We start from the raw sequence: 17,998 nt of genomic DNA, 5'->3' as shown, positions 1-17,998 counted from the left end.
TACCAGTTCTTAGAGTGACTCTATTATGAATATAACTAGCAGTATTCATTGCTTCAGCCCAAAAATGGTAAGGAAGTTGCTTGGCATGAAACATGACTCTAGTTGATTCTTGTAGAGTCATGTTCTTGCATTCAAGAACTCCGTTTTGCTGAGGGGTGATGGGAGAAGAGAACTCATGAATAATACCTTTAGAGGAGCATAATTCAATAAGTGTTCTATTTTCAAATTCTTTCCCATGGTCGCTTCTAATCCTGATAATTCCATATTCCAACTCTTTGAACCCTTTGACATAAATCTTTGAAAACCTTAAAGAAATCTGATTTTTCCTTGATGAAGTTCACCCAAGTGAATCTTGAAAAATCATCAACAACTACATAAACATACCTTTTCCCACCAAGGCTCTTGACCTGCATAGTCCCCATTAAGTCCATATGAAGAAGTTCCAGAACTTTTAAAGTGGTCTGATGTTGTAGCTTAGGATATGACATCTTGGTTTGCTTCCCAATTTAACACTCACCACGGACTTTACCCCCTTCCATCTTGAGCTTAGGAATACCTATGATGGCTTCTTTTGAAGTAGTATTTTTCATGCCATTCAGATGTAGATCTCCAAGTTTTTGTTGCCACGGGTTGACTTCATCTTCTTTGGATATCAAGCATGTGGAAGAGCAGTTAATTTCTTGAGATGTCCATAAATAACAGTTGTCCTTAGACCTGACTCCCCTCATCAGAACTTCATTTTTCTCATTAGTGACCAAACACTTTGATTTTGTGAAATTAACTTTAAGACCCTCATCACATAGTTGACTGATACTAATCAAATTAGCAGCCAGACCTTTTACCAACATGACAATATCAAGACTCAGAAGTCCTGTACATGATAGTCTTCTAACTCTTTTAATTTCATCTTTAGCCCCATCTTCAAAAGTGACATAACTGGTTGAGTAGGACTTGATGTTCTCCAAGAACTTCTTGACACATGTCATGTATCTAGAACATCCACTGTCAAAATACCAGTCTTCTCGAGTTGAAGCTATAAGAGAGGTGTGAGATATAACACTAGTGTTGATAGGATTAGGTATCCACTCCCTTATCGTGTTAGTTACCATTTGATTAGCCATGGGTTGTGATGGATACCAGGGGTAGCCATACAGTTTGAAGCAAAAAGCCTTTATATGACCATATTTTCCACAGTAATGACATCTCCAGCGTAATAACTTGCCTCCAGGTTGAGTATTCTGATGTCTGACACGATGTTGAGTCAGATGTTTAGATATTATAGGCTCATACTCCCTTTTATAAAGAACAAAGTTGGTCATAGAGATTTCTCCTTATTTATCTAGAGATTGATAATTAAAGCCAATCCCCCTCAGATCTCCAACCACTTTTCCAACTTGCAAGACTTCATCTAACATATTAGATCCCTTGTTCAGCATTCTTACATCCTTTGTCATATTATCAAGTTTGGAAGTCAACGGTATCACCTCATCTTGAAGATCAGAGATGGGAGATTGATGTCTTTCTTTTTCATCCTGCAACTGAGATATAATTTTCTTATGTTTTTCTCCCAACTGACACACTTCTTCACTTCTGATGCACGGTTCTCTATAGGAGGTAGCCAATTCCTCATAGGAAACTTGTTCATCACATGAATCTTCATCATATTCATATCTTCTAGTTAAAGCAATTACATGTTTAGAAGCTTCATCCTCAGGTTCACTTTTAGAGTTATCATCATTAGACCAAGAGACAGACAACCCTTTTTTTGTTTCTTGAGATATGTAGGACATTCTGCTCTAATGTGTCCAAATCCTTCACACCCATGACACTGAATGTGTTTATCTTGATTGAATCTCTCTTCAGTTCTTGTTCTTTTCTGAAAGTCATTGTTATTCCTGATGTCAGATGGAATGTTCTTGACATTTGGTCTTGACTTACTATCGATTTTCTTAAGTACCTTGTTGAACTGTCTTCCAAGTAGAACAATAGCATTAGTTATTCCTTCATCAGTATCCAAGTCACATTGGTCTTCTTCATCTTCAGTGTTGGATAAAAAGTTATGCTCTTGTTTTTCTTTTCAGATCTATCACTGATACCTAATTCAAAAGTTTTGAGAGACCCAATAAGTTCATATACTCTCATAGTGCTGATTTTTTGAGCTTCTTCAATAGTTGTGACCTTCATATCAAATTTCTTAGGTAGGGACCTGAGAATTTTTCTAACTAGTTTTTCTTATGACATCTTTTATCCCAAGGCACTAGATGAATTATCTATTTCAAGAATACTCATGTGAAACTCATGAATATTCTCTATATCTTTTCATCTTTAGATCCTCAAATCTAGTAGTGAAGAGCTGAAGTCTAGACATCTTCACTTTAGATGTGCCTTCATGAGTAGTTCTTAGGATCTCCCATGCATCTTTAGCTACAGTACATGTGTTTATCAACCTGAATATGTTTTTGTAAACACCATTGAATAGAGCATTCAAATCTTTGGAGTTTCCAAGAGTCAATTCATCTTCTTCCTTCGACCAGTCCTCTTTAGGCTTTAGATCAGCAATAACCTTCACATCTTTGTCATTTACGACATGATGTTCCAATCCCTTGATGACAACTTTCTAGGTCTTACTATCCATAGATTTTAGGAATTCCACCATCCTTGCCTTCTAATAGTCACAGTTGGATTCATCAAAGATGGGGGAGTCTATTGATAAGTCCTCCTTCCTTGTCCATGGAGCCAGAAAGTATCTTCTCTGAGTCTCACCCAGAAATAGAGCAGGATGCCTGCTCTGATACCAATTGAAATTCTGGTAAGCAAATCCTGGATGTCGTACATGATGTCACGACACCAAGGTCAGCACATTGCCACACCATAAAAAATATTATGATTTAAATAAAAGCACGAAAGAAAATAACGCAAGTAGTTGTTAACCCAGTTCGGTGCAACATCGCCTACATCTGGGGGATACCAAGCCAGGAAGGAAGTCCAATATCACAGAATTAGTTCGAAGTTCTGAACAATCTCAAGTTTTACAAACTTCTCACCTAATCTCTACCCATGGACATTTCTATCTAAGACTCTCCTAGATATGAGACCCATCCCACCCCCCATTCAATCACACACAATGATAATGACTTTAATCAAATAATAGAAGACACTCTTCTAAAACATATAATCCACTCTTGCTTAAAAGCTTATGAATGATTTAACAATTACAACTCAAAACACAATCCAACTCTAATATCAACGGGATATAAGAGTGGCTCACAAAATACAAAGACACGAAACCCTAATTTTAAACAATATTCTACATTGCCTCGATGCCTTCTTAGGTTTAGAAACGATCTAAAAATAGCAGTGGAAAGACATGGGCTTCGGGATTGATTCACAACAGATCCAATGAATCTGCACAATCTTCTGCATATTTGATTTCAATCAGATCAGATGTTTCCTAAAATGTTTTGACATTTTTACTTCGTAAACAAGTCAAGGCAAAATAGTCTTTTTATTTTAGAGAACACTCTGCGTAATTCGTTAACTAAATCTTCATAGTATCTTCAGATAAACCATAGACGGAACCAAATCTCACAAGATACTAAAATAGATCACACTCCAATGTTGAACCAACATGTCAGGACATCTTGTTCAACAACTGACAATAATACTTGTTATTCCGAAGTTCAGCCAATCACAACTTATCAGGCCTAACAGTTACGCATATGAAAATGATGATTTATAAATGTTAAGGCCCTTGTTATGTGATGAACATTAAACCATACAATTGATATGAAAAAAAGGACATATAAATCCAGATGGTCAAAATAAGTCATCAACCAATACACAATAAAGTTGAAATACACAAAAAGTCGAAATAAGTCAAAATAAAATACAATCGATAATAAATTCAAAGTACAAATACCATAAAATATTGTGTATGCTGGACTAGAGCTCCTTGGGCTCCTCGACCTCCTCTGCCCCTGTCCTCCGACACTGTTTTTGGTGCATCAATGACTATCGTGCCTCCGTCATAATGGAACCTAGGATCTCCCTCGCCTCCGAACCATCAGGAAAGATACCTATGTCAACATATGCCTGCATAATCTCCATAATGTAACGAAATATAGGAAACACATTATAGCAGGAGGAGCATACACAATAGGGTGTCTGGGAATAGTTTGGGTGTAGCCGAACTGCCACATGATGCGCTCACACAGATGAGGAAATGTCAGGCGTGAACTATAAGCCAACCATCCTGAGTATAACACCATCTCATCAAATGGATGCGTCTCACGGTGATCGACATAGCAGTCTTGCATAAGTCCTGCATCCCAGATAGGGACAAAGTAGCCTGAAACCACTCGTCACTAGGCTGAAGCAAACTAATAAACTTTCGCCCATGGTTAATGAATTTTAGCGGATCATGGTCCTGTAGAAAAATAAATGATCATTAGAAACTTGTAATATAATAATAAACGTAATCTAAAAATAATGAATCAAACTAATTTTACCTCTTCGTCCCAAATATGTCTAGCAGTATGGTATGGGTAAAAAGGCAACAATGACAACTCTAATGGGCCTCCTCCAAGCACCTGAGGTAACACTGGCTCATCAGCCTCATCAGCCTGAGGTGGCACTGGTTCATCAACTTGAGATCCCTCTGGTGCCTGGGGTAGCATTGGGGGTGCCTCAGGTAGCTTCGGTGACTCGGGTACCTCTAGCTCATGAATAGGTGAAACATGTCGCCTACCGGAAGATGGAGACATAGATTCGTCTTTAGGTGACACTTGTCTCATATGGGAAGAAAAAGGTAGAGATATATAAGCCCTAGAAGTTGACACCTCTGCATCAACTAGGCTAGAGGGAACAGGAGCCTCCAAAACCCGACTCTTTTCCCTCCCAAAAGCCGCATGTTGTGCAATCCTCCAGTGCCTCAATTTGTCGTCTTAATCAACCATAATGTCTGTAAGTAAACCAGACAAGTGTCAAACAATTACTACAAAGAAACTTTAGGAACAAGAAAAACAAAAAACAACAGACAAATAAATTATGGAGATGCATCTCCGATTTCTGGGAATCCATACATTGAAAAATTATGGAGATGCATTTCCAAAATTTCCCGCAACTTTCATTTTCGTTAATGGCGCTAATGCAGACCATCAAACCCCCAAAAATAATACATTAATCGTTACTTTTAACTATCAAACATATTTCTCATAATGTATCAACTATCAAACATGTATAAAGTGTGTATTTTAATACCTAATCATCAATTTCTACAAATTTATACAAAAACTAAAAAAAGTTTACAAAAGATTATAAACTTACTATCAAGCTTCTCAAGAGGCCCATTAATAAATTTTCCACCATCTGCTCACAAATCTTGCTCATCTAATCCTTTCCTTCTATGGGCAAAACCTCCTTTATGGTTTTAGGTCAAGAACGACTATTGACCACTCAAAAATCTTCTAATGATTCTACTAAAAATAAAAATTTAGCTTTGCAAGTTCAACCTTTCCAACAATTTAAAGAGAAGTAAAGATAATAATTTCTCAAATATCCTTGGTAGAGGTCTCAACAACTTCAACACACGTCGTTCCTCTAATATTCATAGAATTTACTGTTGAACGAGTGACACCAACACAAGAGAGGAAAGGGGTGAATTATGATTTTTTGAAATCGATGTTAATTTAAAAAGATTTTTTTTAAAACGATGTATGTTAGTTCAACGGTTAAACAAAGATAAACAAGAAGAAAAAAGGAAAAGAAAGAAGTAGAGATGAAAGAAAATTAAATAACAAAAGGAAAAATATAGGGATATAGAGATTGTACCATTATTTATACATGTTTGACCTAACCACTTGGCCTACTCCTCTCCCCAAGATGAATTCTGGTGTATTTTGAAATGAGAAAAGACCTATATTTTTAAAAGAAAATATGTCTCAAAAAGAAAACCAAACAATTAACCCTAATATGTTAATTGATTATAAGCTTATTTAAACGATTTAGAGACATTACAAAAGAGTTAATCGATTAACCCTAATATGTCAATTGATTATCTAGTATAAAAATCATTGATAAAGATTTAAACAAACTAGATGTCATGCCTAAAACATTTTTAGGTGATTTTATAAAATGAGAGAGGCTTCAAAAATATTTGAGTATGTGCGTGTGAGTTTCTCTAGTATCTTATGAATTACTCTTATACTTTTACTATACACTGATCACTGAGATACATGGTCAGACGAACTTTCACACTTCCTCTCTTTCACAACCTTGAAGCATCAAATTCCTCCGCTTTATTCATCATTAACTTGGAACTTCATCTTGAACTTAAATCTTCTATGGATGAGGCTTTATTTAATGATATGTTCCTAAATTATTTAAAATACGTATGCGCGTGTTGATTTATTTTACAAGCAATCAATACAAAATCTCCTAATTTATTAATGAAAAATGTTAAAACACTTGTTTATGTTGGTGTAAGCCCTAGAGGCTAATACTTTTGATACACGTATCAAATTATTTATTAATAATAAAAGGAATTTATTCGTTATGTTTGTTTTTCCAAAATAATAAAGTTCATAGAATAACTAGTTCATTTAATGAAACATTAAGTGTGACTTAATCATGAGATCTCATTACACATAAGAATAATATTATTAAAGTATCAATAATCAATCTTTATTGTGAAGTGGAATAACATTAAAGCATTAAGACTATTATGTGGATAGGGTGATGATCGCATCTCATGAAAAATGGATAAAGAGTTACAATTATTCACATAGGTATGAATATTATGAGTAATATATATATATACTGTATTGATCCATCATGAGAATACTACATAAAATATTATGAAAGTGTCATAATTTATTCTTAAGGTGATAGTTGCGTATAACATCCTTCAACCTGAAACCACTGTGTATCTTATATGTGGAATCAATTACTTTTTACCAATATCAAACATTATATGTAATAAGATAAACATAAAGATGATTGATGAGTAATCCACAAATCATATCGGGGGACATGAGTTTTCGGTTCCAATACACTCCTATTATTTTATTAGTGTGACACTAGAATTATTTTTTGAAATAGTAGTAGCTTTGTATAATTGGTGTGTGCTTTGTAATGTAAAATCTTAACTCATATTAAAAAGAAATATTAATAATTTAGATTATGCTTCGTTGATGGATTTTTTCTTTTTCCAGTCTAGGTAAAATGCAACATTTTTTATGTTACTGTAAAGTTAGAGAAAATTTCACTATCACTTGTGTGACATTTAATTGTGCCAATTTCCACCTAATAATACAAATCCACACTAAAGAGTGCCTTTCCTTATGAAGAAGTTGATGGCTATCTTTGATTTAAGACAGACAGTAGAGGATAGATAAACATAAAAAAATAGGTTACGTGTCAACTTTTATCAATTAGATTTTTGTTACTTTTCGATTATGATAAGGTAAGTTTCAAATTATTATTGGTGGTAGTAGAAATTTCATTTTTCAGTTTCTACTAAAATGAATAAAAAAAAAATCATACTAGTTGGCCGATGATAGTTTTATTAATTATTTACCTTTAAAATTTTAGCTAATTATTTACATACAAAAGTCCATTTCGACCTTAGTTGAATTGGTTTGATTACTGTGTATTTAAGCATTAATAATTTAGATTATGCTTTATTCTTTATTTTGTCCACCATATATTTTTTTATAAAAGTTATGTGGTATATTATTAAGTTGATATTTATATAATAATATTATCACAAAATTTATAGATATTATAAATATAACTATACTGTCACAAAATGTATAGATATTAAATATAATCATGTTGTTCTAAAATTTGTGAAGATTATATTTTTTTATGGATGTCTAGTTTATAAAAATCAAAGGAAAATAAAAATAGATAATGATAGGGATTATTTTTTGGTAGTCTCGATCACATGCATTTTTAGAGAATGATTTCTTATATTATTGAGACATGCATCATATAGGATGTATAGATGTGTCATTGTTTTATGCCTTTGTGGAAAATTGACGCTTTCGCCCTTTATGGAAGTAGTCTTTGTGGCAAGTTGACGATTTCGGACTTTGTGACAAGTTTGACGTTTTTCGGCCTTTGTGGCAGGAGCTTGTGTGACAGTTTCCCATTGGAATGGACTTTACTTATCCGAATCATTTGTGTGTGTCATGTGGTTGCTAGGGTCATATTGCATTTCATATGATATAAACAAAAATCATCTTCTAGATAAAAGGACTAATACTTATATTTTGAATTGGTGAAATTTTATTATTATTTTATGATATTTTCTTATGGTGGGTATGATTCAATGTGGATAAGGAAATTGACCATTTACAATTATCATGTTAGGTACTCAAGGAAAAATGAATGATTGAATGTGTTGTATGAATCGTGCACGGGGGAAAACAAGGTTTTCCGAAATTTAAGTACCTTATGTAATAAATAAAATGTGACGGTGAACTATTTTGTTTCAATAAGTCTTGACACTTTTAAACTCGTTTAGAAATGCGGACATGGATCTTTCTGCTAGGAATATTCGAACGACTTCTTAATTTTAATTAAGTTCACTTTCTCTAGTTATTTTTATAAATATTCAAAAAAAAATAGCCGTAATATTTAATTATAATCTAAATATTAATAATATATTGGATATAATTTCGGGATGTTACAATAACCCCTATGAAAAAGTTTACACACTTGAAAAAATTCATTTTTTAATCCTAGCCATACTCTCTCTCTCTCTCTCTCTCTCTCTCTCTCTCTCTCTCTCTCTCTCTCTCTCTCTCTCTCTCTCTCTCTCTCTCTCTCTCTCTCTCTCTCTCTCTCTCTCTCTCTCTTCATTTGTATCATCTAGCACTGATATTGAATGCACTTCGTTCGTATGGACTGAGTAGAAGCGTTGTTCTTTATTTAGAGCTTGTGGTTGTTCATCCGGTTCTTCATAAATAATGTTAATCGCAAAAGAGGTAATTGTTTCTATCACTAATCATGATCATTCGTAAGGATCAACTTAAGGGAAATTTCTATTTTACACTGTGTTTATATTACAATTTCCCTTCAAATATATTAGAGCAACTTACGGAACCATATATCAGATAATTATTTTTTTTAGTACTTTCTGTCTTAATTCGATTAAAATACATAATATATTAAATAATAATAAGAAATTAAATTTTGGCAGCATAGTATGGTCAATCGCCGAATTTTAATTTGATTTATTTAAATAATAAAATTTAATAATGATAATAATAAAATATGTTTATTATTGTTTTTTTGTGGTGAGCGGTTATGACTTGGTTTTCCTTTATTTTGTTTTGGAATTTTTAAATACGATATGTGTGTCATGCGTTTATCTATACTCTCTTTATGTAACTTTTTTTCTCATCTCACTCACTTGTATATAAAACGAGTATTCTTTGATGTAATATAATGTAATGAAGAGGAAAAGACAAGATCAAAGGAGGACAACCATGGAGTTCTAGATTGGAGAAACATAGATCGGTATTATGTTTAGCTTATGTTCTCTCGTTGACTTGAGGGAACAATTACGTTAGAGTTCATAAATGTATAATTTTATATGTATGTTAATGCATGTGAATGTATGTTGATGCATGTAAGAGATGATTTATATGACAAATAAGCCGGTGAGATCAAATTAATTACAAATTTCCTCAAAATAAATTATAAATTTATGCTTTCCAAAATTTAGCACTCATCGAAACTAGTATCGAATAATGTATATTTCACCTAATGTGAGATGCATGTTCTATATTAGTAAGGTGTGGTGAGATAAATGTAATATCCAAAATTCTAAAACATTGGATCTTACTTAACTAAACTATTTATAATAAGATTATATATGTTTAGAAGTAAGAGGGAACCATTCATGTGAAAGATTAGAATAAGAAATTATTCACCCAACTAAAAATATATCAAGAGTTTCATTAGATACAATTAGAAGAAATCCCTACCTAAATCACTGAGTTTTGTATAATTGTTCTAATACTGACTTAAAGCAGAGCGAAATATAGATCTTGATCCATTAGAGAATCTTCAAATAGGATTTTCTAAATCAAATGGTGAGAGTAGTTGGTTTGAGTAAAATAGTGGGATCATATTTAATTAAAGGTCTAGTTGAATATATTTTAATGATATTTATATCTTCATATTTTTATGCAGATTACCATGTCAACAAACACATCTAACAACATTTTTCGATCGATCCTTGACAAGGAAAATTTGTCTGGGACAAATTTTCTAGATTGACACTGAAACTTGAGGATTATCCTCAAACATGAGAAAAAATTACATGTCTTAGAGACACCTGTTCCTGAAAAATAGTCTCTTAATTCCTCTCAGAAGGCTGAAAGAGATGCTTATAAGAAGCACGACGATGATGCCAATGAAATTGTTTGTCTGACACTAGCTATCGTGAATTATGAATTGCAAAAACAACATAAGAACATTGCATCGTTTGATATGAGCGAATACCTAAAGATTATCTATCAAGATAAGGATGAGCATGAGAGGTTTGATGTTTTTAAATCCCTTTTTTGAGGCTGGATGGATGGGAAAACCCTTGTAGATCCCTATGTACTCAAGATGATTAGGTATGTGGAAAACCTTAAAATGTTGGATTTTCCCCTGGGAAAAGAGCTTGCGACTGATTTGATCTTGCAATCGTTGTAGGAGAGTTTTAGTCGGGTACTCCTTAGTTTCAATATGAATAATATGGACAAAACTCTTCTAGAGTTGCTAGGCATGTAGAGAACTGGTGACAGAAAATCTAAAATCAAAAGGTAAGGTCACTCTCATGGTAAAATGGAAAGAATCAAAATAAAAGTCCTAAAAAGCATGGTAGTAAAGGGGACGACAAGGAAGTTTCCAGACCCAAACTTGTTGCTCATGCTTTGAAGTCTAGTAGAGGTATAACTATGGAGAGAACTTGCTTTTACTGCGGTAAAAATGGAAACAAGAAGAGAAACTGCCCAAAGTACGTTGAAGATAAGAAGAACTGAGTAGAGACTCTCACTTCATGTATTTTTGTTATAGAAATAAATTTATTTACTTTTGCATCATGGATATTGGATACCGAACATGGTTATCACATTTGTACTAATTTGCTTGGGCAAAAAAGGGGTAGAGAATTGGAAAAAGGTGAAGTTTATCTACGAGTAGGAAATGGAGCAAAGATCGTTGCTTTAGCCGTAGGAACTTATGTATTACTTTAACAACACATGAAGTAAACTTATTCTGGACGAAAGAGCTCAGATGGACAAGAATGAAGTGTTTGAATTTTGAGATTGAATTTGCTAAAGTTTAACTACGATTTTAACTACATATTAACTACGGATTTTTATGAGTTCAAGTATGATATTGATCTTAATCATGTAGCATCTCATATCAACATCTTTTCCACACTGACATTGTTATGTGTACACACAATCATCAAAATGTTTCCAATACCACACCACATTAGTTTAGGTTAATAGACGCGGACAGTAATGACCAAAAATGTGGGCGAAAAACATTGGAAGGACCATTATTAGATGAATTTTTTTAAAGAATTAATATTATATTAAAATATATTTTTAAGAATCCTAGACATATTTAACCCTTAATACAATTGAGTTACAATAGTTTTTTCTTATTGGAAAAAATACAGAGAATACAATAGCACTAAGATATATATAATAAGGTTAACATTTGAACATATGATCAAATATGTTTTACTGTAGAATATTATTTGAATTTAAAAATTAAGTATCTAGAACTTTCAATAAGTGGAAACAAAATTATAATTTCATTATATTTTTAAAAATAAATGTAAAAATATTTATATAAGGGAAATGTAATTTGAATATTGAGTAAAATTTTATATTTTCAAATATAATTAAATATATTAAGAATTTTACTAATATTAATTTATTTTGAATATATATATATATATATATATATATATATATATATATAGAGAGAGAGAGAGAGATAGATAAATAAAAACAGTTAATATTATTGATATTAACAATTTTTTAGTATTTTTGATACTTTTATTGACTATGTTATTTGTTCTCTTTCATTCCTTTATATTATTTAAAAAATTCAAATTTTATATTAAACAGGTATAAAATTCAAATTTTATATTAAACAGGTATAAAATGTTATATGTAGCTTAAAGTTTGTGTGTCCATCTTTTATAACTAAAATTAAATCTTGTACAGGGATATAAAATAATATTTCATTTAATAAGAAAAAAATTACTTTTTAAATTTATTAAATAATCAATAAATATGATTAAATACAATGTTTAACCAATGAATATAGAATAATAAATTTTGACAAAGAGTAAAGTATTTATACAATATTGTGTATTTTTTACAAAAATAATCCACTTTTTTAAGGAAATTTCTAAAATACCCCTGATTTCAAAAAAAATCTCAAACTACCCCACTTTTAGGAGGAGTCACCAATTCAATTGGCGCCTCCTCTTAAATACTTGAATGGAGGCGCCAATTGGATTGGCTAGGGCAGGTGCCCTAACCAATTGGGATTGACGCCTTTGTGTAGTACTTAAGAGGAGGCGCCAATTCAATTGGAGCCTCAGTGTAAAATGATATTTTTTTGGTAAATGGTATACGTGATAGATATATTTGATATAGGACCAATTGATATTAATAAAATTTGTCGTTTACACAAAGAAACCTAATGGTGATGATCGGGATCACCTAACCGACCTCCGGTCCCACATTCTCTAGCTACCCTAACCCGTGGCCCTAACCCACGCTGATGATTCGGTACTAGTGGTTGAGCATCTGAGGGGCCAAGAGCGTCACTTCCAACTACAGGAGAATGCCTGTTGAGGTAGTCAGACAAGTCAGCATAGTCTTCAGTATGCATCGATGGTGTATCGCCGTAGTTGAGCTCATGACCCATGCTAGAGAAGTTGTGTTGTGGTTGACTCATTGATGGGCGACCGGGACGGTTGAAGGGAGACATGAGTGTGAACGATGCGTCGAGGAAATGTTGGAAAGGTTGTTGGGGTGTTTGGTAAAGATAGGGTTGTTGGATGTTTTGGTTTTGTGAGGTTTGGGCTTCTTGGCTATGGTAGGAGGAGGGGCGGTTGGTGTTGAATGATCGTTGGGTGCTCTGGATTAGCCGACTTTGGTAGGGTGATGGGGTAGGTGCGAAATAATGTTGAGTCTCAGATTGATGTTCAATTTGTTGGTGGTGGTATGGGGTATTCTCTTGGTATTGGGGTTGGGTGTATGATATGTTTTGGTTGTATGTTTGTATGTTAGTTGAACGGAATGTTTGACGGACAGGGGGTTGTATGTATCTAGTCTGACACTGTTGTTGGGGGTTTGATGTTGAGGTGTCAGGTGTGTAAGTCATATGGCGTGGGTCGTACAAGTACATATCCTCGGAGATGAACTGAAAACCAATCGATCTGTACCAAGCCATATAAGTACGACTTGGTTTTTCTTCAGTTGGCATGACTGCATCAGTTAACACATGGTCATGACGGTGCTTCCATTTACGACACTCCGATCTTGCGAAGCTTTTCCATGGATTGAAGTTCCATTTGTCGTTAACTTTGCGCAGATGCCATTTTCCTAGGCTAGCTGGGGGAGTTCAACATAAGGTTGAATCATCGGGTCCATATGGACATATTTGTGGACCCGAGTCCGGAACCTTGATACATCCTATAAAACAAATAACAAAAAACTTGACTAAGTTGGTATGTTAAAATAAAAGGGGGTTGGTGAAGATGAAAGATAAAAAGTTAACAAAAGAAAAAACTTACATATGTTGCGATGTTTGCAACCGTTCCACTATGTGATTCGCCCATTGTGAGGATAGACATTTTGTCGGGGGGTTGGTGTAGATGAAACTACAAGAAGTTGTTGCAGATGAAATTGTAGAAGAAGTATTGTAGAAGAAGTAGTGAGAGTGATGGTATGGAAGAAGTGTTGATGGAGTGGGTGTACTTATAGGCAAATGGATGGGAGTATGAAAAGTTGTGCTTGCATGGTGTCTCCAATTGAATTGGAGACCATGTACAACCTTTAAGAGGGGTCTCCATTACAATTGGCGCCTTCATAGGGACATGCATGCAAGACCTAGGTCTGATTGCTTGATTTTGAGGTCTGAATGCATGCTTTGACAAGGTGTCTTCACTTGAATTGGCGCCCATGTGCAAGGAATGAGTGGGGGCGCCAATTCATTTGGAGTGTGTGTCTGCATGTCTGACACGTGGTTGTCCTCTCTCTTGCATGATTAACATGTCACTTCTTAGTAGCTTGCATGGTTGATACATCATTTCGGAGTAGCTCGCATGTGCGACACGTCACTTCGGAGTAGCTTGCATATGCGACACGTCACTTCGAACTAGCTAGCATGTGAGACACTTCACTCCTCTATTTAAGTGTCTTACTATCAACATCCAAGACACTTCACTCATATTCATCTGCAGTAAGAAAATAGTTTTCATCTGCACAATGTCATCTTCATCATTATACAGTGTCAACGTTCACTGTAACGGTGAAACATACGAGTCTGAGCTATATGGTTTTTGTTTTCGAAACACTGATACCATTAGACTCACGATCAATAGAAATGCAACCTTCTTGCATTTGAAAAAAAGAATACAATCATGTATAGGAAATGGTATTGTGTCAAAGATCACGTATCAAAATCCAATATTTTTTTTAGAATAGTCAATGCAAGTTTTTCCCCCTTAAGGTACGAGACGATGAAGATGTTGAATACATGTTTGTTAGTCATGAACATCCAGGCTGCAACTATATTGAGTTTACATTACTCTTCAACCATGTATATCATCTCAACAGTCTCAAATAACCAGTCAGGATGAATCTGGTGAATTTGATCCACAATGGTCAGATGACGTCATCCCAAAAGCAGAAGCATAAGTGGAAGTCGTTGATGAAGAAGAAGAGGAGACTGAGATACAGGTTGATCACATGCTGAACAACGACATTGAAGATGATGATCAACCACCACTAATACCTCCTACTCATGTCTACAATCCGCCTTAACATATGACAAATATGGACCTGCACGACGATGAAACATCCAACAATGTTTTCTATAATCCTTATCCGAGATCAGAAGGCGAATTAAAGGTGGGAGACATGTTTCGTACCAAAGAAGAATGTGTTATGGCTATGAAAAAATTCCACATGAACAACTCTGCTGATTTTACAGTGAAACACACTGATTCTAGAAGGTATGTTATCGAATGTCGTAACATGCTTTGTGAGTTTCGTTTGGCTGCGTCTTACAAAAAGAAAAACGACTCTTGGGAGATCGCTTCAATAGACCCACCTCACAGTTGCATTGCAACTAACGTTGAACAAGATCACCACAAACTAAGCGCATTGTTGATATGTCAAGACATTCTGCCGTTGGTTAATAAAGACCCATCCGTGAAGGTGAGTATAATTATATCCCATATCAGAACAACATATAATTATACTCCATCTTACAAGAAAGCCTGGATTGCAAGGACAAAGGCTGTTGAACAAGTTTTCGGCAACTGGGAGGATTCATACAAGGAATTGCCACGGTTTTTATGGGCACTAAAAACATATGTCCCAAGAATTGTGGCAATTATGGAGACATTGCCAGCGATGATGCCAGACGGACCCTGTGCTACAGGAAATATAATCTTTCACTGTCTCTTTTGGGCATTTGATCCATGCATCAAAGGTTTCGCATTCTGCAAACCTATTATTCAAATTGATGGCACTTGGTTATACGACAAATACAAGGGTACTTTGCTCATGGCGGTTGCACAAGACGACAACAACAATGTATTTCCCATTGCCTTTGCTCTTGTTAAAGGTGAAACGGCTGGTGGATGAGGTTTCTTTCTTCGACATCTCAGAACGCATGTGGCACCACAAGCCAATCTCTGTTTGATTTCTGATAGACATGCTGCCATTGAGAGTGCCTACAACAACCATGACAATGGATGGCATGATCCTCCTTCTACCCATGTCTATTGCATCAGACACATTGCACAAAACTTCATGCGTGCTATAAAAGATAAGAATCTTCGCAAGAAGGTGGTGAATGTTGGGTATGCTCTAACTCAGTCGTCTTTTCAATATTATCATGATGAAATTAGACTCTCTAATGAAGACGCATGGAGGTGGCTAAATAACATACCAGTAGAGCAGTGGACAAGGGCATTTGACGGAGGTTGTCAATGGGGCCACATGACAACAAACCTTGTGGAATGCATAAATGGGGTATTCAAAGGAATTCGAAATCTGCCGATAACCGCCTTGGTAAGATTGACCTATTATAGGTTGACTTCTACGTTCGCAACCAGAGGTGAAAGATGGAGTGCGGTGTTAATGTTTGGGCAAGTATTCAGTGAGTGTTGCATGAAGGTCATGAAAGAGGAGAGCATCAAAGCTAGCACACACGCTGTAACAGTCTTTGACCGTCATAGGCAAAATTTCAGCGTCCAGAAAACAATGGATCACAACGAGGGGAGACCAAATTTAGCCTATGTTGTTAGACTAAACAGAAGTTGGTGCGATTGTGGAAAATTCCAGGCCTTCCGCATTCCTTTCTCCCATGTCATTGCAGCATGCACTTATACTCGTCAAGACGCTTACAACCATTTATCTGATGTGTACAAGACCATCACCGTCATGAATGTATATACTCAAAGCTTCTCGGTACTACCAATGGAGGAATACTGACCTCCATATGAAGGTTATATAGTTTGGCACAACGACGAGATGCGTAGAAAGAAAAAAGGAAGGCCAAACAGCACACGTATCAGGACAAAGATGGATTCCATGGATAAAATGATAAGATTATGTAGTATATGTTGTCAACCAGGACACAACAAGAACAACTGTCCCAATCGAGGAGCATCATCTGGGTCTTAAGCTTTTTGTAACATTGTATTTATGTAACCTTCAATCATTATATATCATTAAGTTTTTGTTACAACGAGTTTCACAACAAACATCAGTACAAAATAAGCTATCTGAAAACAGAAATATTTCTAACTGATTACAACAATCAAATTGATGTCATCTCGACCGAACATCATTTCCCTAGCATCCTTATCAGTCTTCATTCGCACCCAACCAAAGATATTGTCGAGTCTCTCAATACTTTTAATTTTGTTCCCTTCTGGTATTTTCCCATCTAACCAACGAACCAACTCCCTCTTCAGTTGATCGAACGTAGTGATGTTTCAGAACAACATCAGCATCTGAGATTTGTCTCTCGCATAAATCACCTTTCCGTATCGGCGACGAACACCAAACATGATTTCCAAATGATTAATTGAGATGCGGAACAATGACTCACACAACGCATCTATTTATAACACAAAAATTGTATTTTACACTGAGGCGCCAATCCAATTGACTAGGACACCTGTCCTAGCCAATCCAATTGGCGTCTGCATTCAATTTTTAAGAGGAGTCGCCAATTCAATTGGCTGAATTGGTGACTCCTCCTAAAAGTGGGGTAGTTTGAGAATTCTTTTGAAACCAGGGATATTTTAGGAATTTTCTTGAAAAAGTGGGTAGAAAATTCCAATATTGTTATTAAACGAACCAAACAAATTTTTAAAATAAAATAAAAAATAAAGTTTTCAATTGTTATCGACCAATATACATGCATAATGAAAAGAATTTTAGTTTCATAAAAATATTTTTTTTTACAAATTACATTTTATTACTTCTCATCATTTAAATATCGATGACAGGGTTTTAAGAATTAGCATTATACATATGTATTGTATTAATTAATTTCATAAACGTGTAAAATAAATTTATTTTATCAAAGCAAAATATATTATTTTATTAAAAATATTAAAATTAAACTGCAATTTAAATTATATCTAAAACCTAATTGCAAAAATGACGTGTTAGAAAAAATCTTATGAATACTTACTATGTATTAAACTCTATTTATAGTT

This window comes from Lathyrus oleraceus, chromosome 1, assembly GCF_024323335.1.
Source record: "Lathyrus oleraceus cultivar Zhongwan6 chromosome 1, CAAS_Psat_ZW6_1.0, whole genome shotgun sequence".
Lineage (NCBI taxonomy): Eukaryota > Viridiplantae > Streptophyta > Magnoliopsida > Fabales > Fabaceae > Lathyrus > Lathyrus oleraceus.
The sequence above is the reverse complement of the archived record's forward strand: the minus strand, read 5'-3'. Positions refer to the sequence as shown.